Here is a 23,907-nt window from a genome sequence, read left to right as displayed (position 1 = left end):
TTTGTCTTGAATCTTTCGGATCTGAATATTCATACCACAATTAAGAAGAATTACATTAAAATTATGCCAAGTAGCATTCCAGATCAAAAATTCTGTTTTTATCATTTACCTACTCGAGGACAGCGGGAATTAAGCTTGGGGATGCTTGATACGTCTCCAACGTATCTATAATTTTTGATTGTTCCATGCTATATTATATTCTGTTTTGGACATTATTGGGCTTTATTATACACTTCTATAGTCTGGCTATCCCTACAAAATCATATTCTGTTTTTATCATATAGTCTAACTATACACTTTTATAGTCTGACTATATGATTTTATCATATAGTCTGACTATATTATATTCCGTTTTTATCATTTATTATACACTTTGTGTGCTATATTATATTCTGTTTTGGACATTATCGGCCCCCCAGGCGCGCCCTCCACCCTCGTGGGCCCCCTGTTGCTCCACCGATGTACTCCTTCCTCCTATATATATCTACGTACCCCCAAACTACCAGATATGGAGCCAAAACCCTAATTCCACCACTGTAACTTTCTGTATCCACGAGATCCCATCTTCGGGCCTTTTCCGGAGCTCCGCCGGAGGGGGCATCGATCACGGAGGGCTTCTACATCAACACCATAGCCGCTCCGATGAAGTGTGAGTAGTTTACTTCAAACCTACGGGTCCATAGTTATTAGCTAGATGGCTTCTTCTCTCTTTTTGGATCTCAATACAAAGTTCTCCCCCTCTCTTGTGGAGATCTATTCGATGTAATCTTCTTTTGTGCTGTGTTCGTTGAGACCGATGAATTGTGGGTTTACGATCAAGTTTATCTATGAACAATATTTGAATCTTCTCTGAATTCTTTTATGTATGATTGGTTATCTTTGCAAGTCTATTCGAATTATCAGTTTGGTATGGCCTACTAGATTGATCTTTCTTGCAATGGGAGAAGTGCTTAGCTTTGGGTTCAATCTTGCGGTGTCCTTTCCCGGTGACAGTAGGGGCACCAAGGCACGTATTGTATTGTTGCCATCGAGGATAACAAGATGGGGTTTATATCATATTGCATGAGTTTATCCCTCTACATCATGTCATCTTGCTTAAAGTGTTACTCTGTTCTCTTGAACTTAATACTCTAGATGCATGCTGGATAGCAGTCGATGTGTGGAGTAATAGTAGTAGATGCAGGCAGGAGTCGGTCTACTTGTGTCGGACGTGATGCCTATATACATGATCATACCTAGATATTCTCATAACTATGCTCAATTCTGTCAATTGCTCAACAGTAATTTGTTCACCCACCGTAAATACTTATGCTCTTGAGAGAAGCCACTAGTGAAACCTATGGCCCCCGGGTCTATCTTCCATCATATTAATCTTCCAATACTTAGTTATTTCCTTTGCCATTTATTTTACTTTGCATCTTTTATTTCTCTTTATCATAAAAATACCAAAGATATTATCCTATCATATCTATCAGATCTCACTCTCGTAAGTGACCGTGTAGGGATTGACAACCCCGTATCGCGTTGGTTGCGAGGATTTATTTGTTTGTGTAGGTGCGAGGGACTCGTGCGCGGCCTCCTACTGGATTGATACCTTGGTTCTCAAAAACTGAGGGAAATACTTACGCTACTTTGCTGCATCACCCTTTCCTCTTCAAGGGAAAACCAACGCAGTGCTCAAGAGGTAGCATGTACCTAACTAATGCTCGCAGTAGTGCCTGGGTATTTGATACTGGTTCAGTTGCTAACATTTGCAACTCGAAACAGGGGCTACGGATTAAGCAAAGATTGGCTAAGGACGAGGTGACGATGCGCGTGGGAAATGGTTCCAAAGTCGATGTGATTGCCGTTGGCACGCTACCTCTACATCTACCTTCGGGATTAGTTTTAGACCTAAATAATTGTTATTTGGCGCAAACGTTGAGCATGAACATTATATCTGGATCTTGTTTGATGCGAGACAGTTATTCATTTAAATCAGAGAATAATGGTTGTTCTATTTATATGAGTAATATCTTTTATGGTCATGCACCCCTGATGAGTGGTCTAGTTTTACTAAATCTTGATAGTAGTGATACACATGTTCGTAGTATTGAAGCCAAAAGATGCAGAATTGATAATGATAGTGCAACTTATTTGTGGCACTGCCGTTTAGGTCATATTGGTGTAAAGCGCATGAAGAAACTCCATTCTGATGGACTTCTAGAATCACTTGATTATGAATCACTTGGTACTTGCGAAACATGCCTCATGGGCAAGATGACTAAAACTCCGTTCTCCGGAACAATGGAGCGAGCAACGGAGTTATTGGAAATCATACATACCAATGTATGTGGTCCAATGAACATTGAAGCTCGCGGCGGATATCGTTATTTTCTCACCTTCACAGATGATTTGAGAAGAAATGGGTATATCTACTTGATGAAACATAAGTCTGAAAAGTTCAAATAATTTCAGAGTGAAGTGGAAAATCATGGTAACAAGAAAATCAAGTTTCTACGATCTGATCGTGGAGGTGAGTATTTGAGTTATGAGTTTGGACTTCATTTGAAACAATGTGGAATAGTTTCGCAACTCACGCCACCTAGAACACCACAACGTAATGGTGTGTCCGAACGTCGTAACCGCACTTTATTAGATATGGTGCGATCTATGATGTCTCTCACTGATTTACCGCTATCATTTTGGGGTTACGCTTTAGAGACAACTGCATTCATGTTAAATAGGGCACCATCTAAATCCGTCGAGACGACACCTTATGAACTGTGGTTTGGCAAGAAACCCAAGTTATTGTTTCTTAAAATTTGGGGCTGCGATGCTTATGTGAAAAAGCTTCAACCTGATAAGCTCGAACCCAAATCAGAGAAATGTGTCTTCATAGGATACCCAAAGGAGACTGTTGGGTACACCTTCTATCACATATCCGAAGGCAAGATATTTGTTGCTAAGAATGGATCCTTTCTAGAGAAGGATTTTCTCTCGAAAGAAGTGAGTGGGAGGAAAGTAGAACTTGACGAGGTAATTGTACCTTCTCCCTTATTGGAAAGTAGTTCATCACTGAAATCAGTTCCAGTGATTCCTACACCAGTAAGTGAGGAAGCTAATGCCGATGATCATGAAACTTATGATCAAGTTACCATTGAACCTCGTAGGTCAACCAGAGTAAGATCCGCACCAGAGTGGTACGGTAAACCTGTTCTGGAAGTCATGTTACTTGACCATGACGAACCTACGAACTATGAGGAAGCGATGATGAGCCCAGATTCCACAAAATGGCTTGAGGCCATGAAATCTGAGATGGGATCCATGTATGAGAACAAAGTATGGAATTTGATTGACTTGCTCGATGATCGGCAGGCCATAGAGAATAAATGGATCTTCAAGAAGAAGACTGACGCTGACGGTAATGTTACTGTCTACAATGCTCGACTTGTTGCAAAAGGTTTTTGACAAGTTCAAGGAGTTGACTACGATGAGACCTTCACACCCGTAGCGATGCTAATGTCCGTCTGAATCATGTTAGCAATTGCCGCATTTTATGACTATGAAATTTGGCAAATGGATGTCAAAACTGCATTCCTTAATGGATACCTTAAAGAAGAGTTGTATATGATGCAACTAGAAGGTTTTATCGATCCAAAAGGTGCTAACAAAGTGTGCAAGCTCCAGCGATCCATTTATGGACCGGTGCAAGCCTCTCGGAGTTGGAATACACACTTTGATAGTGTGATCAAAGCATATGGTTTTGTACAGACTTTTGGAGAAGTCTGTATTTACAAGAAAGTAAGTGGGAGCTCCGTAGCATTTCTGATATTATATGTAGATGACATATTGTTGATCGGAAATGATACTGAATTTCTAAATAGCATAAAAGGATACTTGAATAAGAATTTTTCAACGAAAGACCTCGATGAAGCTGCTTATATATTGGGCATCAAGATCTATAGAGATAGATCGAGACGCTTGATTGGACTTTCACAAAGCACATACCTTGATAAAGTTTTGAAGAAGTTCAAAATGGATCAGGCAAAGAAAGGGTTCTTGCATGTATTACAAGGTGTGAAGTTGAGTCAGACTCAATGTTCGACCACTACAGAAGATAGAGAGAAAATGAAAGGTGTTCCGTATGCTTCAGCCATAGGCTCTATAATGTATGCAATGCTGTGTACCAGACCTGATGTGTGCCTTGCTATTAGTTTAGCAGGGAGGTACCAAAGTAATCGAGGATTGGATCACTGGATAGCGGTCAAGAACATCCTGAAATACCTGAAAAGGACTAAGGATATGTTTCTCGTATATGGAGGTGACAAAGAGCTCATCGTAAACGGTTACGTCGATGCAAGCTTTGACACTGATCCGGATGACTCTAAGTCACAAACCGGATACGTGTTTTTATTAAATGGTGGAGCTGTCAGTTGGTGCAGTTCCAAGCAGAGCGTCGTGGCGGGATCTACGTGTGAAGCGAAATACATAGCTGCTTCAGAAACAGCAAATGAAGGAGTCTGTATGAAGGAGTTCATATCCGATCTAGGTGTCATACCTAGTGCATCGGGTCCAATGAAAATCTTTTCTGACAATACTGGTGCAATTGCCTTGGCAAAAGAATCCAGATTTCACAAGAGAACCAAGCACATCAAGAGACGCTTCAATTCCATCCGTGATCAAGTCAAGGAGGGAGACATAGAGATTTGCAAGATACATACGGATCTGAATGTTGCAGACCTGTTGACTAAGCCTCTCTCATGAGCAAAACATGATCAGCACCAAGACTCCATGGGTGTTAGAATCATTACAATGTAATCTAGATTATTGACTCTAGTGCAAGTGTTAGACTGAAGGAAATATGCCCTAGAGGCAATAATAAAGTTGTTATTTATATTTCCTTATATCATGATAAAAGTTTATTATTCATGCTAGAATTGTATTAACCGGAAACTTAGTGCATTTATGAATACATAGACAAACAGAGTGTCACTAGTTTGCCTCTACTTGATTAGCTCGTTGAATCAATGATGGTTATGTTTCCTGACCATAGACATGAGTTGTCATTTGATTAACGGGATCACATCATTAGAGAATGATGTGATTGACTTGACCCATCCGTTAGGTTAGCACGATGATCATTTAGTTTGTTGCTATTGCTTTCTCCATAACTATACATGTTCCTATGAATATGAGATCATGCAACTCCCAAATACCGGAGAACACTTTGTGTGCTACCAAACGTCACAACGTAACTGGGTGATTATAAAGGTGCTCTACAGGTGTCTCCGATGGTGTTTGTTGAGTTGGCATGGATCAAGATTAGGATTTGTCACTCTGATTGTCGGGGAGGTATCTCCAGGCCCTCTCGGTAATTTACATCACAATAAGCCTTGCAAGCAATGTAGCTAATGAGTTAGTTACGGGATGTATCATTATGGAACAAGTAAAGAGACTTGCCGGTAACGAGATTGAACTAGGTATTGAGATACCGACGATCGAAACTCGGGCAAGTAACATACTGATGACAAAGAGAACAGCATATACCGTTATGCGGTTTGACCGATAAAGATCTTCATAGAATATGTAGGAACCAATATGAGCATCCAGGTTCTGCTATTGGTTATTGACCGTAGACATGTCTCGGTCATGTCTACATAGTTCTCGAACCCGTAGGTCCGCACGCTTAATGTTCGGTGACGATCGGTATTACGAGTTTATGTGTTTTGATGTACCGAAGGTAGTTCGGAGTCCCGGATTTGATCACGGACATGACGAGGAGTCTCGAAATGGTCGAGACGTAAAGTTTGATATATTGGAAGCCTATGTTTGGACATCGGAATGGTTCCGGGTGAAATCGGGAGTATACCAGAGCACCGGGAGGTTACCGGAACCCCCCGGGAGGTATATGGGCCTTAGTGGGAGATAGGGGAAAGAGCAAAGGAGGGGGCGCCCCCCAAGCCCATTCCGAACTGGGAGGGGGGTCGGCCCCCCTTTCCTTCCTTCTTCCTCCTCCTTCCTTCTCTCCTAGAACCAACATAGGGAAGGGGGGAATCCTACTCCCGGTGGGAGTAGGACTCCCTTTGGGCGCGCCTAGAGAGGCCGGCCCCCTCCCCCTCCTCCACTCCTTTATATACGGGGGAGGGGGCACCCCATAGAGACACAAGTTGATCATTGATCTTTTAGCCGTGTGTGGTGCCCCCCTCCACCATAATCCACCTCGGTAATATCGCAGCGGTGCTTAGGCGAAGCCCTGTTCCGGTAGCAACATCATCACCGTCATCACACCGTCGTGCTGACGAAGCTCTCCCTCGAAGCTCTACTGGATCGTGAGTTCGTGGGACGTCACCGAGCCGAATGTGTGCAGATCGCGGAGGTGCCGTACCTTCGGTGCTAGATCAGTCGATCGTGAAGACGTACGACTATATCAACCGCGTTGTCATAACGCTTCCGCTTACGGTCTACAAGGGTACGTAGACGATACTCTCCCCTCTCGTTGCTATGCATCACCATGATCTTGCGTGTGTGTGGGATTTTTTTTTGAAATTACTGTGTTCCCCAACATAAAGAAGGAGAAGGGCGGTGCGGTGCGTCACATCGAAAGAAATACTCGAGCACCTGACACACTCCAATGTCAGCTCATCTACTGGAATATGACATAGGAAAGTGGAATGCCTCGACCAACCATTATTCGTATATCTTCACATGTATTTTTTATAGACCAAATGTGGTACCCCCCCCCCTCCCCCCAAGCCTATATATGGGGAGGGCCAAGGTTGGAAAGGGGACAAGTTTCTTAGTAACCACAACACTATCATCAACTACAAGCCAACCGAATACTAGCAGATAGGTGGAAGAGTAGAGTTAGGAGTGTTTGGGCACTCTAGCTAGTACCCCGACCACTATTGATCTTCCCCCGACCACCACCTTTATAACACAAAGCACTTGTATTCCCCAGTTTATATCAATACCAACAGGATGTAGGGTTTTACGCTAGCATGGCGGTCTGAACCTTTATAAAATCCTCCCGTGTCATTGTGTTCTTGTGTGACTTTGCTTGTGGATTGACAAGGCATTGAGCCCCTGGACGAACTCACAAATGCAGGGTATCCTTAATCCCTGGTGTCCTGAGTACACACTCCGACATTCCTATATTGCACATGGCTTGTGCTGGTGAATCGTCTGCGTTATGTTCGCTCATCACAAACAGCCATACATACCTCGTTTGTGAATTGTGCCTGAAGCCATCACACACGCAACTTTTTTTGTTTGACGATTTTATTTTCTACCATTTAAGATACCAGCATCACACACAATTCAATTGGATCAAAGGATGCGTGATATGTGCGTCTTCTTAGCAGGGTTCTGCACCAGTGACAAGAGCAATTGACGAAGCTACTACGCATCGGCACGCAGAGGTAATCTCAGAAGATATAACACTTTACACTTTTTTTCCACCGGAGACAAGGAGCAAGACAAGTCGATGCGAGTACTTACACATCGGCGCGCAGAGGTAATCTCAGAAAGATGACACGACTGACCGACGCAAAGACGAACGCACTGTTTTCCACAATTTGGACTTACGCTTAAAAACGTACCCTGGAATCTGGGTGTCAATAATACTCCGGCGATCGCGGCCGGACAAATGAGTCGTCTAGAACCAACGACCAGAGAAACTGGGAACCCTCCGTTCCACAATGCCGAGCTAATTCCTTTTCAGTTTCTAGTCAAATGTACTTTGAGTTTACCCCCTCTCCCTGCCCATCGGACACGCAGGATGCATGGAATTCCTGCCCTCTCTTAGAAAATACTACTCCAATGCAGGTGTTTGGAGTATCAGTTAAGTTACTTGGATTGAATTTGTCAAACTTGACCAGTCAAGACATATTTTATTGAACTCTTCTTTTATCTGAGTGCTCGATCGGCTCGCAACTTTCCAAGCTTACCTAGTTACCCTAGACCTAGAGAAGCCATCGAGCTTACGCAGTATAAATAAACGAGTAATGGTCGCAGCCTATCTCATCAATACAGCTGATACATTCACGGATAGTAGCGCATACCACACCTTTCCTTAGCTTCGTAAGGCTTAACTAGCGATGGAGTACTCGCCGAAGCTATCAGTGGTACTGCTCTTAGCTCTCGCGTCCGCCATGGCGGTCGTCACGGCTCAGAACTCGCCGCAGGACTTCGTGGACCCCCACAACGCGGCGCGCGCCGACGTCGGCGTCGGGCCGGTGACCTGGGACGACAACGTGGCTGCGTACGCGCAGAAGTACGCGGAGCAGCGCCGCGGCGACTGCCAGCTGGTACATTCGGGCGGGCAGTACGGGGAGAACATCTACGGAGGCCGCGGCGGCGGGGCCGACTGGACGGCGGCGGACGCCGTGCAAGCGTGGGTATCGGAGAAGCAGTACTACGACCACGGCAGCAACAGCTGCTCGGCGCCGGCGGACAAGTCGTGCTTGCACTACACGCAGGTGGTGTGGCGCGACTCGACGGCCATCGGCTGCGCCCGCGTCGTCTGCGACGGCGGCGACGGCCTGTTCATCATCTGCAGCTACAACCCGCCGGGCAACTACGAGGGGGTGAGCCCATACTAGGCTATGCATGCGTGCGTGCGTGCATGTACGTAGCAGCGCATATATTGCATAAAGAATAAAGCTGAGATCACAGTCGTGATAAGATTGTGACACTTTAGCAAGCTAGATTCACGCTATATATAGTTTAGACCGGCAATGGATATTGTTACGATTCATGTAAGTTGTATGCTTGCACGTGCTTGATATGCAGTGCTTATATGAATGAAAATACAGTTTTATTATCAGGGGTGAAGCTAGAACGTGCCACATCGCGACGCTACCCTGCACCAACGGATCAAATGGTGATGTACCATGCTTGAGGTCATGGCTAACGTGGTGTCAGTCGGTATGGCCGTCGTGTCACAGTGATCTCCTAAGTACAAAAAATGGGTATAACTGTTAAGGTACGAGTATGGATTACATGCACCAATTTGGATACAGGAATGGGGATCGAGAGGAACACTGCACCCACTCGGCCACGCGTGCTCATCAACGTGCAAGACTTTGTTGAAGTCACCAATGCAGAGCTATGGGAGAGGACTAGCCGACACAAGCGACTTGAGAAGGTCCCAACACTATATATCTCGTTCTTCTGCGCCTCCCCATTTACGCCATTTACGCAAGCCAGCCTCCATTCATCTTGACCGGGTTTTGAGATAGTGGCATCAATATGATACTTACAGTAGCCAAAAACTATAATATTTGATTTTGTCGGATATGGGGTTCCGGCAAACCCTTAAGGTTCGAACATTGAGGTGCGTGCGAGGTCTTTCCCTCCTGCCGATCAACGCTTTAGCTTGCTAGATCTTGCGGACGAACTCGACGAACTCACAACACAGAAAGACACGGGGTTTATACTGGTTCGAGCCATCATTGTGGTGTAATACACTACTCCAGTGTGATGGTGATAGATTGCCTTTTGGGCTGATGATGAACAATACAAGAGAAGAACAGCCTCCTGAGGTTGAGGTGTTCTTGTGCGTATGAACTTGTGGTGTGTCTCTTAAGCTAAGATGAGATCTCCCCTCCCTTCTATGGTGGTGGCTAGTCCTATTTATAGAGGCCCTGATCCTCTTCCCAAATATCGAGCGGGAAGGAAGCCAACAACGGCGGGCTAATTTGAAGGAGGACAACTAGTACCAGGTATCCTGACAAAAGTAGTCTTCGCCTGCACAAAGCTCTGGTGGTGACGCCGTCTTGGGCTCCACGATGACCTCCGTCTTGCAGTCCATGGTCTTTGTCTTGTTGCACCGAAATGACAACCTTTGACTGATGCCTCGGTACTCCGCGGCTGCGCTTGCCCCCTTTGCACCAAAGAGGAAACAAGGACGTTGTGCGCGCTGGCGCCCGCCTGGCACCCGCCTGGTGTCGATCGTCATGGCGCACGTCACGAGAGCCTCGTGAGGTTCGCCTCTCCTTAATATCTCCGCCCCTCGCGAGCCTGCCAGACTAGACCGCTCGGGAAGAGGTCTTGCGTCGCCCGCCTCGCGAGGCTTTGGCCCCTCGCGAGGGTCTTGGATGCTTTGTTGGTGAAGATGGGCCGTACGGCCTGCTGGCTCCGCCACGCCGCGGGCCGCAGGCAAGCAAGTCTGGGGACCCCCGTTTCCAGAATGCCGACAGTAGCCTCCGGGCCCAAGGTGCGCTCGGGCTTGGCTTCGCGGCAAAGCCAATGGTCAAGCTCGAAGCACCGCGGGCTCCAAAAGCCTGCGGCCTCGGTTGACGCATGGCGGTTGATTGGACGTGGGCGTCTCCGCTTCCCCACACTGCCTCGACGACTGTACGACTTGACAAGTCCCTGCGACATGCAAGGGAAACCATCATTACCTGCGATCATGGGAGACGCCGGTTGGCCTTCTCTTGTTATAAATGGGGAGGGGGCGGAGCCCCCGTTTCCCATCTCTTCCTCGCTTGCTCGCTTCTTCTTTGCTTCATTGCTTGCTCCAATGGCGCCTATCAGAAGGTTCTCCGCCGAAGAGAAGGGGAAAGCTCCCCGTGACGATCCGGGGCCTCTTCCGCCGAAGAAGAGGCGGATCAACCGTCGTGACGAAGCGGCGATGCAAGTGGTGAGGAGGCCTCGCTGCGAGCGGCCTCCTCCGGGGTATCCGCTGCCCTTGTACGCCCAAGCCGAGGGCTCGGGAGGATGAAGTGGCGAGCAGCGCTGCCCACGCCGCATCCGGGGTCGCCACGCCATGGCGAAGCGTCCTGTCCACGCCGCGGACTCCTCGCGTGAGTTGGTGCTGTGGGTGCCGATGCCTCCGAGCTCCTGGATCCGCTTCCCGCGGTTCTTCTCCGACGTGATGCCGCCGAGAGGGCCTCTCGAGCTCTGGCTGCAGCACGTCGACTGCAGCTCCGGCGATCGGAGCGGAGATCAAAGCGGTCCCCACTGGCAAGATCTTCATGACTCGCGGCTGGGGCGAGGTCGCACGGGTCTGTCGTGCGAAGGGCGCCCTCGCGATCCACTTCGAGTACGACGGCGCCTCCATGCTCGCCTTCAAGGTCTTCGACGCCGAGGGCCGCCGCCTGGAGTGCTGCTTCGGAGAGGAGCGCGAGGCTGATGCGCGCTCCGCTCGCGACCACTCCAGCAGCAGCAGCCCTTGGGAATCCGGCAGCTCTCATGAGCTCTATGAGACTCCGGAGACGAGCGACGACAGCTACGTGCCCCCGAGTTCTCGCCGCGCTCGGAGCAGGGCTGCGGCGTCCGGCCGTCGCCGCCGCTGATCTGGATGGGGTTGGCGCCGGCCTCCCGTGGCCCACTGTTGATGATGGTGTCCGCCACGGGAGGATGTAGATAGGATTCCCCTTAGCATCAGCTTTTGTTTCCTGCGAAGAATCATGAATCACCCCTTAGGGGCATGTAAGGATCTGCAATGCCTTTGTACTTATTTTCCTTGTTATGAAGATTTGATGAACGCGTGTCCCGTCAAGGCTCGGTCTCCCCTTTCTTTCCTCGTGATAGCTTGTTGCTCTATGCTGACGGGTCCCAGTCCCAAGGCGGCTACAGCCGTCGCTGGTATTCCAGGTCGCGATGCCGTGGTCAAGGCCAGGAGGTGCACGACCCGAGGTCCAGCAAGAGCCCCTGAGGCGTGATGCTCAAGAGGTCCCCCTTAGCGCCCAAGCAGCCATGGTAAGGAAAGAAAGGAAGATGACTTGGACGCAACGAGGTTGCGGCATGGTGTGAGCGACTATTAGACCCAAATATTTAGCCGATCCGAGGGCGGGACTTATCTTGCTGACTTCGCGGTGATTCCTGATGTTGCCCTAGGGCTGCGCGCCAACTTACTCGATGTAGCTAGGCCGGTTCGTACGAGTTTTCCTTCTCCCGAGCTCTTCTTAGTGCTCTATGTCCTCAGGTCCCGGCCCTTGAGCGAGCTCAGCTGCCACTGGTATGCCAGGTCGCGATGCCGTGGTCAAGGACATGGGTGAGGGCTGGAGAGCCAGTAAGAGCTCCTGAGTCGCGATGCTCAGGAGCCCCCCTTTTAACGCGCAAGCGAATCGCACGAGAGAAAGGAGACTCACGGTGCCGCCTGCTGTCCTTCCGGCAGGGTCCCTGTGGACAGGCACAAGAAGAAACATGGTTTGCCGTTACTGCCGCCTGCCTGCCGCTGGTTAGTCCGGATGAAGTGAAGGCACTGAGGGCTTGGTGAGGTGACGTGCACGGCGCGTGCCGCGAGCTAGAGCTCGACCACTCAGATTTGTCGGTCGTGGCAGGGACGGACCCATGCACCAGCGTCGTGCCTGTGTAGAGGCCTCGAGGGAGGCGATGATCGAGCAGGTGATAGCAGTTGGCAGGTTAACCATGAAGAGCAGATCGACTAGGATAAATGCAGGAAGATGCATGCCACTGGGTCTGGCCCGAGCAGCGTGGGGATGATGCAGCCCGAGGGGCGCCCCCAACAAGGTAAGCTAGAGACATAAGCAGAAGGGATACATGCCATAGGGACGGACCCATGTGGCCTGGGAACAACATCATGTTTCAAAAGCTCGCCCATTTCGCTAAGCAAGACGTCCCTGACGAGAAGAGCATGATTTATCAGTTCAGGGGTGGTCTCAGAGAAGATCTTCAACTTGGTCTCGTGCTTTTCGAGCCTCAGAAGTACGATGAGTTTTACAACATGGCAATGAAGCAAGAGGCTGCCCAACTGAAGTGTGATGCTTCCAAGAAGCGAGTCAGAGATGCAACTCCTTCTTCCTCAACTCAAGTGGCTAAGCAGCAAAAGTATTGGCTGCCTCCTCCTCCATTCCGTCAGCCTTATCAGCAGAAGAGCAAAGGTGGCAATGGATCTTCCCACCCACCCAACCCTGGTTTTTAGAACAAGACTTTGTCTCAAGCTCCAAGATCAAGTGCTCCGTATCACTGTCCGCTTTCAGAGGTCACGTGCAACAAGTGCCAACAGAAGGGTCACTATGCCAACAAATGCTTCAATCAGAGGCGTCTCCCTCCTCCTCCTCCTGTGAGATCTGCCAGCACCGCAGTGGTCAAGCATAACCCCAAGCACGCCAAGGTCAACTTGTTGAACGCAGCTCGGGCAGAGGACTCATCAGATGTCATCATGGGTAACCTTTCTGTTAACGATGTTCCTGCAAAAGTACTTCTTGACACTGGTGCATCGCATTGTTTCATGTCAAAGCCATTTTTTGCCAAGAATGAATTTGTTTCTTCTCATTTGGGCAAACAAGTGGATATCGTTTCTCCAGGCAAACGCTTGAGTGCCAGTTTGGAGGTTCCATATGTTACTATCACGTTGGGCGACTATAAGTTTCTTTCTTCCCCAATGGTCCTTGGTAACTCGGATATTGATCTTATTCTCGGAATGGATTGGCTTTATAAGCACAAGGCTCAGCTTGATTGTGTTGCCAGGCAGATTCAATTGACTCATTCGTCTGAGGATGTAATTGTCTTTGCCGCTAATGACGATACCATCCGTCTGTTTTCTCTCAATGAGAAGGGTGAGCTGGATGCCATCTCTCAAATTCCGGTCGTTTGCGAATATCAAGACGTCTTTCCAGAAGAGCTTCCAGGAATGCCTCCGCACCGGCCAGTTGAATTTGTCATCGATCTTGAGCCTGGAACGGAACCTGTTTGCAAACGTCCTTACAAACTGGGACCTAAAGAGTTGAAGGAGTTGAAGAAGCAACTCGACGAACAAGAGAGAATGGGTCTCATCCAACCTAGTTCTTCTCCGTGGGGTTGTGGAGTTCTTTTTGTGAAGAAGGATGGAACGGACCGATTCTGTGTCGACTATCGTCCATTGAACAAGAAGACCATAAAGAACAAGTACCCACTTCCCAACATCAACGAGCTGTTTGAACAACTCAAAGGTGCTCAAGTTTTCTCCAAGCTTGATCTCCGTATGGGCTATCATCAGATTCGCATTCGTGAGCAAGATATCCCCAAGACAGCATTCAGAACAAGCTATGATTCATATGAATACATTGTCATGTCTTTTGGCCTCGTCAACGCTCCGCCAACATTCTCTCGCATGATGAACTTCATCTTCAACGCCTACACAAATGACTTCGTCTTGGTCTACCTCGATGACATTTTGGTCTTTTCCAAGAACAAGGAAGATCATGCCAAACACTTGCGTTTGGTGCTGGATAAGCTCAGAGAACATCAGTTCTACGCCAAGTTTTCAAAGTGCGAGTTTTGGCTCGATGAGGTTCTCTACCTTGGGCATATCATCTCTGCCAAGGGCATAGCGGTTAACCCTGAGAAGGTGTCTGCAATTATGAATTGGGAACCACCTCAGAACGTGAAGCAACTCCACAGCTTCCTTGGTCTCGCAAGCTATTGTAGAAGGTTCATTGAGAACTTCTCAAAGATCGTGAAGCCTCTTTCCAACCTTCTCCAGAAGCACGTGAAGTGCGTTTGGTCTCCTGAATGTGACATCGCTTTCAACACCCTGAAAGAGAAATTAGTCACTAGTCCAGTTCTGACTCCTCCTGATGAATCCAAATCGTTCGAGGTCTTCTGTGATGCCTCTCTTCAAGGTCTTGGTGCAGTGTTGATGCAAGAGAAGAAAGTTGTGGCCTATACTTCTCGCCAGTTGAAGCCCAATGAAAAGAACTACCCCACTCATGACCTCGAGTTGGCGGCAGTTGTGCATGCTCTTTTGACTTGGAGACATCTTTTATTGGGAAGAAAAGTGGACATTTTCACTGACCACAAGAGTCTCAAGTACATCTTCACTCAGCCTAATCTCAACCTCAGGCAGACTCGTTGGGTCGAAATGATTCAAGAGTATAACCCGAGCATCGAATATACTCCAAGCAAGGCCAATGTAATTGCTGACGCTTTGAGCAGAAAGGCTTACTACAACAGTTTGATTCTCAAGCCTTACCAACCCGAGCTTTGTGAAGCTTTCCGCAAACTCAATCTGCAAGTTGTTCCTCAAGGATTTCTGGCCAACCTTCAAGTCTCTCCTACTTTAGAAGATCAGATTCGCGAGGCTCAACTTCTTGATGCTATGGTGAAGAAGGTGAAGATTGGGATTGCCAAGAGTCAACCCAAGTACAAGTGCTATTGCCTTGATGACAAGGATACTCTATTCTTTGAGGATCGCATTGTTGTTCCTAAAGGTGACCTTCGTAAATTCATTATGAACAAAGCTCACAATTCACTCCTCTCTATTCACCCTGGAAGTACAAAGATGTACCGTGACCTCAAGCAGTCGTATTGGTGGACTCGAATGAAGCGCGAGATTGCTCAGTTCATGAATGAATGTGATGTCTGCAGAAGAGTGAGGCAGAACACCAACGACCAGCTGGTCTCCTCCAACCTCTTGCCATTCCAGAATGGAAGTTTGACCACATTGAGATGGACTTCGTGACTGGGTTTCCAAAGTCCAAGCGTGGCAATGATGCTATCTTCGTTGTCATCGACAAACTCACTAAAGTGGCTCATTTCCTTCCTATCAAAGAATCCATCACAGCAGCTCAATTGGCAGAGCTATATACCTCTCGGATTGTCTCTCTGCATGGCATTCCACAGTTGATATCTTCAGACCATGGCAGCATCTTCACCTCCAAGTTTTGGGATTCTTTTCAGAAGGCCATGGGCACCAACATCTGTTTCAGCACAGCTTTTCATCCCCAAACTAGTGGCCAAGTCGAGCGTGTCAATCAGATTCTTGAAGATATGCTCAGGGCTTGCGTTATCTCTTTCGGTATGAAGTAGGAAGATTGTCTTTCATATTTCGAGTTCTCCTACAACAACAACTTCCAAGCGAGTTCAGGCAAGGCCCCATTTGAAATTCTCTAGGGCAGGATGTGTCATACTCCTCTTAACTGGTCAGAGACTAGTGAACATCAACTTCTTAGCAATGACTTGATCACAGAGGCAGAAGAGATGTGCAAAGTCATTCGTGATAACCTCAAAGCTGCGCAGTCGCGCCAGAAGAGCTACTATGATAGTAAGCATCGTGATTTGGCTTTCGAGATCGGAGAACATGTTTACCTCCGCGTCTCTCCAATGAAAGGTACTCATCGCTTCGGTATCAAAGGGAAGCTTGCCCCTAGATACGTGGGTCCTTTCAAGATCGTCAGCAAGAGATGCGATCTCGCCTACCAACTTGAGCTTCCCTCCAACTTCGCAAACGTGCACGACGTGTTTCATGTCTCTCAACTCCGCAAGTGCTTCAAGACCCCTGACCGCACCATCAACTTCGAAGACATTGATCTCCAAGAAGACCTTTCTTATCGTGAGCACCCCATTGCTATCCTTGAAGAAACTGAGCGCAAGACTCACAACAAGTCTATCAAATTCCTGAAAGTCAAGTGGTCACACCATTCCGACCGTGAAGCCACCTGGGAACGCGAGGATCACCTCCGTTCTGAGTACCCGGAGTTTTTTCCAGTCCTAGATCTCAGGACGAGATCCTTTCATAGTGGTGGAGTGTTGTAACACCCCGGATGTAATTTACCTTATCTGTACTCCAACTCTTGCCGTTTCTGGCACTAAGTTATTTTATTTCCTCGTTGTCGGTTTTTTGTCTCCGTGTGTTTTGTCTTTGTCATGCATCTCATATCATGTCATCATGTGCATTGCATTTGCATATGTGTTCGTCTCATGCATCCGAGCATTTTCCCCGTTGTCTGTTTTGCATTCCGGCGCTCCTATGTCCTCCGGTGGTCCTTTCTACCTCTTTTCGTGTGTGGGTGTTAAACATTTCCGGATTGGACCGAGACTTGTCATGCGGCCTTGGTTTACTACCGGTAGAACGCCTGTCAAGTTTCGTACCATTTGGACTTCGTTTGATACTCCAACGGTTAACCGAGGGACCGAAAAGGCCTCGTGTGTGTTGCAGCCCAACACCTCTCCAAAGTGGCCCAAAATCCACCTAAACCTGTCCCATCATCTAGAGCGTTCGATCACGATCGTGTGGTCAAAAACCACACCTCATTTGGAGCTTCCTAGCTCCCTCTACCTTTAAAACTAGCCCCTCCTCCGAAATTCCGGGTCAAAACACCCCTAAACCCTAGATCCGCTCCTCTGCAGTCGCCGGACATGTCCGGAGCCTAGCCGGACACGTCGCGCCACCGCCGCTGACCTATCCCCTCGCGCCACGTGGCATCCCACCGATCCCCGCCGCTGCGGCCCGCGGCCAGCCCTCCCCGCCACCCGACCGGGCCCGCGCCCCGTCGCCTACCTCCGCCCGCGTGTCGTTGCCTCCTCCCGCGCCGGTCGCGGCGCGCCACCACGCCGGTGAGCGCCGCCCTGCTCCGGCAGCCCAAGTTCCACGCCGCCGAGGTCATCCGCCGGCCGCCGCCATCGCCTCCTCGCCGCCCGGAGCTCCGGCGAGCTCCGCCGCCTACCTCCACCGCCCCAGCTTCATCTCCTTCCTCCGGCGACGTCCAGCAGCTCCGGCGAGCATGAACTCCGGCCGGTGATCCTCGGTTCACGTGAAGCTACAATGTCTGGATCCAGATCTGAGATTCGAGGGTTGACTTTTTCTCCTCTAACCCTAATTTTTATGCAATCTTCATCATGCCATAACTCTGCATCCGTAGCTCCGATTCGTGCGTGTAGCATATCAAAATGTCCGTCTCGACGAGTACATCATTTCATCTCATTGCATCATTTTCATTTGAGCTCATATTGATGCCCGAAATACTATTGGAAGAGGTCTATGTGAGGAATATTTCAGATCTGTTTCAGCAAATGGCCGTTTGTCATTTTTGCCATGATTAATGTGTGCATGCTATGATCCTGAGCTCTACATGTGTTTTGTAGAATGCCATGTTATCTTTACAGAGGTGCTTGCCATGTATTTTTGTGATCTTCGTGGTGACTATCACAAGCATGCAAAGTAGCTTACTCAATGATGCTGATTTCGGAGACTTAGAATTTCACTAAGTCCTTGTCCTGATATTGTTTTTATGCTATATGTTCATGTTGTTTCTTAGTGATCCGTGCCTCTTTTGAGGATGATCAGTAAGGATGTTTTGTTAATATTGTGGTGCTCTATCCATCCATGTCTTTGTTTGCAATTATGAAGCACCCTAGCTTGAGTCAATCGAGCTCTACTTTTGCTATAAAATGTTCCTGGCAGATTGTTAACTTGTTTAGCGATTTTGCCGAGCTTGTTGTTATTGATCCGTGCATGCTATGATGTTGTTCTTGCCATGTATAGCTTCTAAGTCATGTCTTCTTGATCATGTATTCTTATCTTGTCATGCAATGCCTCGTAGTGAGTGCATCGAGCTCGTAAACATGCCTACTCGTTAACTGTTTTGCATGCTCCAGTTTTTCACTAAGTTTGAATCTGTTTATGTTTTTGCTATGTTCACATGCTTGCAATTATATTTTCTGATCCCTTTTGGCTCAAGGTCACTAAGGGACTTTTGTTATGTGCTTAGAGTAGCTTCATGCCATGCCTTGCTTTGCCATGATATGTTCCTGTAGAATGTAGTTTTCATGCTCTAAAGATTGCTTCCTCGTGATAAATTCCTGACTTGCGTTAATTTCACCAAGTCTGAAACCTGTTATCATTTGCACTTTTGCCATGCTTGTTTGAACCTGTTAATGAGTGAATTAGCCATAGCTCAGTGTTCATCTTTTGTCAAGCATCATGAGTGGATCCCTGCCATGTATTTTGTTGTCATGTTTGAGTGTTGTAGCATATTTATCTTGATGCATTTAGATGGATACTTGCTGATTATCGCAGACCGGTGTCATATTTGTTTTGCTTGCCATTTCCAAACCGTGCATCTGATTCCGGTGATCTTTATATCGATTTCAACCAAAATCACCTCACCTTTCCAGTGGCACTCTTGGATTTCTAAGTTGAGGCCAGGTTCAATCATTCCTTTCCAAATCTTGCATATGCATCACATACCGCATCCCGCATATCATATCATGTTTGTATCATGTTGCTTGAGCATTGCACGTGGTTGATTGTGTTCCTTTTGCTTATTGTTCTTGCTTGGGTAGAGCCGGGAGACGAGTTCGTGAACTAGGAGTCCGTTGAGTTCACTTACGAGGATCAAGGCAACTCTGAGTACTTTGCAGGCAAGATGACCATACCCTCGAAATCACTTCTATCTGCTAGATGCTCGCTCTTTTGCTATGCCTATGCTATGGTGCCTACCACTTGCTTATCATGCCTCCCATATTGCCATGTCCAACCTCTAACTCACCATGTCCTAGAAAACCATTCTTTGGCTATGTTACCGCTTTGCTCAGCCCCTCTTATAGCGTTGCTAGTTGCAGGTGAAGTTTGGAGATCGTTCCTTGTTGGAACTTGTTTATTGTTGGGATATCACAATATTATATTGTTTATATTAATGCACCTATATACTTGGTAAAGGGTGGAAGTCTCGTCCTTATGCCTGGTGTTTTGTTCCACTCTTGCCACCCTAGTTTCCGTCATATCGGTGTTATGTTCCCGGATTTTGCGTTCCTTACACAGTTGGGTTATAATGGGAACCCCTTGACAGTTCGCCTTGAATAAAACTCCTCCAGCAATGCCCAACCTTGGTTTTACCATTCGCCACCTAGCCTCTTTTTCCCTTGGGTTTCCGGAGCTCCTCTGAGTGTTGGTCCAAACTGGGCAGCCTGCGGGCCACCTCGGGGAAACTCGAGGGTTGGTTTTACTCGTAGCTTGACCTATCTGAGTGTGCCCTGAGAACGAGATATGTGCAGCTCCTATCGGGATTTGTCGGCACATTCGAGCGGTGTTGCTGGACTTGTTTTACCATTGTCGAGAATGTCTTGTAACCGGGATGCCGAGTCTGATCGGATTGTCTTGGGAGAAGGAATATCCTTCATTGACCGTGAGAGCTTGTGATGGGCTAAGTTGGGACTCCCCTGCAGGGATTTGAACTTTCTAAAGCCGCGCCCGCGGTTATGGGCAGATGGGAATTTGTTAATGTCCGGTTGTAGATAACCTGAAACTTAACTTAATTAAAATGCACCAACCGCGTGTGTAACCGTGATGGTCTCTTCTCGGCGGAGTCCGGGAAGTGAACACGGTGTTGGAGTAATGCTTGACGTAGGTTGCTCTAGGATCACTTCTTGATCATAGTTGTTCGACCGTGCTTTTGCCTTCTCTTCTCGCTCTCTTTTGTGAATATGTTAGCCACCATATATGCTAGTCGCTTGCTGCTGCTCCACTTCATACCTTACCTTACCTATAAGCTTAAATAGTCTTGATCACGAGGGTGTGAGATTGCTGAGTCCCCGTGACTCACAGTTTACTTCCAAAACCAGATGCAGGGACCGATGATACCGCTCCAAACGATGTGCTTGAGTTCGGAAATTCCTCGGCCTCTAAGCCTCAGATTGGGTGAGGCTTCGGATTTAATTCCACCCACCCACCCGAACATAAGCGATCTATCCCAAATCAGGCAAGAGCCCAATGAAACAGTACATCATTACTGGGCCAGATTCCTCCTGGTTAGGAACAGGATAAGGGACTGCCGCGAGGAAGACGCAATCTCAATCTTCTGCAATAATTGCACGGACAAGGGAATCCTCAACGCCATAAGTCGCCGTGATATTACACGCTTCGCTGACTTAGCGTCCATTGTACGAAAGTACTGTGCAATGGAAAGCGCGTGGAAAACCGAAATAAAATTTTGGGACGATCCGGCCCTGAATACAAACCCAGTCCGAAATAAAAGGGTGCATCATCGCCAGACACCCGGGACAAACACCAAAAAGCAAAAACCCTCTACAGGGCATGGAACCGTACTGGAAGGATGGCTTAATGGACCCTATAAAATTCACAGTACAGAGGACGCCACACCAACTCACAGCCTTAGAGGATGTTGGATACTCCGGCAGGTGGCCAAAATTGGCGAAGATCTCCTAATTCCGGAGGCCACAGAAAGCCACCCCAGAGACACCAATACGATATTAACAGTCTTCGAGACTTTCGCATCAAATAATATGCGAAAAAGAACACTCCACAGCCTTGCCGAAGTCTACCAAGTAGCAATAATAAACCCATGGAGTGACACGGCTATTACCTTTAACGCCAGTGATGAACCTAAATTCCGAACAGCCCGAGCACCAGCCGCATTGGTCCTCAGTCCAATAGTGGATGGCTTTCGTCTTACCAAGGTACTCATGGACGGCGGCAGCGGATTGAACCTCATTTATGAGGAAACCCTTCAAAAAATGGAAATAGACTGGAACCGCATTGAGCGAAGCAGCACAACCTTTAGATGAATAATCCCTAGTTGGGAAGCGCGATGTACAGGAAAAATCACACTAGATGTGGTGTTCGGCACGCCGGATAATTACAGGTCCGAAGAGGCCACGTTTCATGTGGCTCCGTTCAGCAGCGGTTATCACGCTCTGCTAGGGCGGGAAGCGTTTACAATCTTCCAAGCAATACCCCATTACGGGTACATGAAGCTCAAGATGCCCGGGCCTAACGGGATCATCACTCTCGCTAGTGATCCGGACATAGCACTCCGCGCCGAAAACAAGACAGCCGCACTGGCCCTCGAGGCACTATCCGAAGCCCTAGCGGCTGAGGAACTGACTGCACTGGCTCCACGGTGAATAGGGACGATGTGGTACTCAACAAAAGATCCAAGTCCACCTCCTTTAAACCGGCGGACGAAATAGTCAAATTCCAGGTCCATCCAACGGACCCCAATAAAACAGCTTCCATCGGGGCACAGTTAAACCCTGATGTAGACGCCGCACTACGAGAGTTCCTACGAGAGAATTGGGACATTTTCGCCTGGCACCCTTCAGACATGCCAGGAATCCCACGCAGGCTGGCCGAGCACAGCTTAAATATCCTAAAAGGATTCAAACCTGTCAAACAAGCTCTTCGGCGTTTTTACGAACCTAAGAGACGGGCCATGGAAGAGGAGCTAGCAAAGCTATTGGAGGCCGGATTCATCAGAGATATAAAACATCCGGACTGGCTAGCAAACCTGGTGATGGTACCAAAGAAGGACAAATCCTGGCGCCTGTGCGTTGATTTTAAAGACCTTAACAAGGCTTGCCCAAAGGATCCCTTCCCCCTCCCCTGCATCGATCAAATTATCGACGCTACCGCAGGACACGATTCGTTGTGTTTCCTCGACGCATATTTCGGCTACCATCAAATCAAGATGGCAGAATCAGACCAAGCCGCAACGGCATTTATCACACCATACGGCCCATTCTGCTTCAACACAATGCCCTTCGGGCTCAAAAACGCCGGCGCAACATATCAGCGCATGATTCAGACATGTCTAGCAAACCAGATCGACAAAACAGTGGAGGCATATGTAGATGATGTGGTCGTAAAAACAAGACATGTCGAATCTCTAGTAGACGACTTGAGGCTCACATTTGATAACCTTCGAACATACGACATCAAGCTCAACCCGGAAAAATGCGTTTTTGGCGTTCCAGCCGGAAAGCTCTTGGGCTTCATTGTATCCGGTAGAGGAATTGAAGCAAATCCAGCCAAGATCCGAGCTCTGTCACAATTGGATATCCCAAAGGACCTCAAACAAATAAAAAGTTAGCCGGATGCGTGGCGGCTCTAAGCCGCTTTATCTCCCGCTTGGGAGAAAAGGCCGTACCCCTTTACCGCCTCCTTCGGCGCACCAAACACTTCGAATGGACGGATGCAGCCACGGCCGGACTCGACGAAATAAAAGCCATATTGGCAACAAACCCAGTCCTAGCCGCGCCAAACATTGGCGAACCAATGCTATTGTACATTGCAGCAACACATCAGGTTGTAAGCGCAATGCTCGTCGTCGAACGAGAAACGGACGGACACAAATTCCCCCTTCGAAAGCCGGTCTATTATGTGTCCAGTGTCCTCACTCCGTGCAAATCACGGTACCCACATTATCAAAAGATTGCGTATGCGGTATTCATGGCATCCCGGAAGCTACGACACTACTTTCAAGAGTGTTCAATAACAGTAGCCTCGGAAGTACCACTTAACGATATTATAAACAACTGTGATGCAACGGGCCGAATTGCAAAATGGGCCATCGAGCTCCTCCCGTTCGACATAACTTATAAGCCACGGCGAGCCATCAAGTCGCAAGTTTTGGCCGACTTCGTCGCAGAATGGACGGAGGCCGAACTCCCTAAAGAGTACGGCACATATTCAAATTGGATCATGCATTTCGACGGCTCCAAGATGTTGGCCGGACTAGGGGCTGGCGTCGTTTTGACGTCCCCCACAGGAGACACAGTTCAATACGTACTCCAAATTATGTACACAGACTCCAACAATGCAGCCGAATATGAGGCCCTTTTACATGGTCTCCGGATGGCAGTATCCATGGGCATTCAATGCCTAGAGGTGCGCAGGGACTCGAACCTCGCAATATCCCAAATAAGTGGAGACTTCGATGCCAAGGATCCAAAAATGGCAGCTTACCGCAACGCCGTCCTAAAAATGTCAGCTCGGTTCGAAGGGCTTGAATTTCACCATATAGCCCGGGAAAATAATCAGGCGGCAGATGTCCTGGCACGTATCGGCGCAAAACGCGATGTAGTCCCCCCCCCAACATCTTCTTGGAAAGGCTGTTCAAGCCATCCGTAGTATGGAAAGGGGAGCCGAACAATAACAGCTCGGACCCAACCGCACTGCCCGACACCGAACATTCTGACACAATCGGAGGCTCTGCCAATGAAATAACACCTTCAGCCCACGTAATAATGGCCGTCATCGCCCCGTGGACAGAACCATTCCTTGCCTACCTTACTAGGCAGGAACTCCCCAAGGATCAAAATGAGGCACGCTGCATAGTGCGGCGATCCAAAGCCTACAAAGTCCACAAGGGAGAGCTTTATAAGAAAAGCACTACCGGAGTCCTTCAAAGGTGCATCTCCGAAGAGGAAGGGCGGAACCTCCTGGCTGAAATTCATGCC

General features: G+C 48.2%; 1 pseudogene; it reads left to right on the top strand.

Moving 5' to 3' along the window:
* Positions 1–7,979: 7,979 nt before the first annotated feature.
* LOC125556274 (pathogenesis-related protein 1 pseudogene) lies at positions 7,980–8,803 on the top strand (annotated as a pseudogene).
* The last annotated feature ends 15,104 nt before the right edge of the window (positions 8,804–23,907 follow it).

This window comes from Triticum urartu, chromosome 5A (genome assembly GCF_056163025.1).
Source record: "Triticum urartu cultivar PI428250 chromosome 5A, HENAU_Tu73, whole genome shotgun sequence".
In the NCBI taxonomy this organism is placed as follows: domain Eukaryota; kingdom Viridiplantae; phylum Streptophyta; class Magnoliopsida; order Poales; family Poaceae; genus Triticum; species Triticum urartu.
The sequence above is the reverse complement of the archived record's forward strand: the minus strand, read 5'-3'. Positions and strand labels throughout refer to the sequence as shown.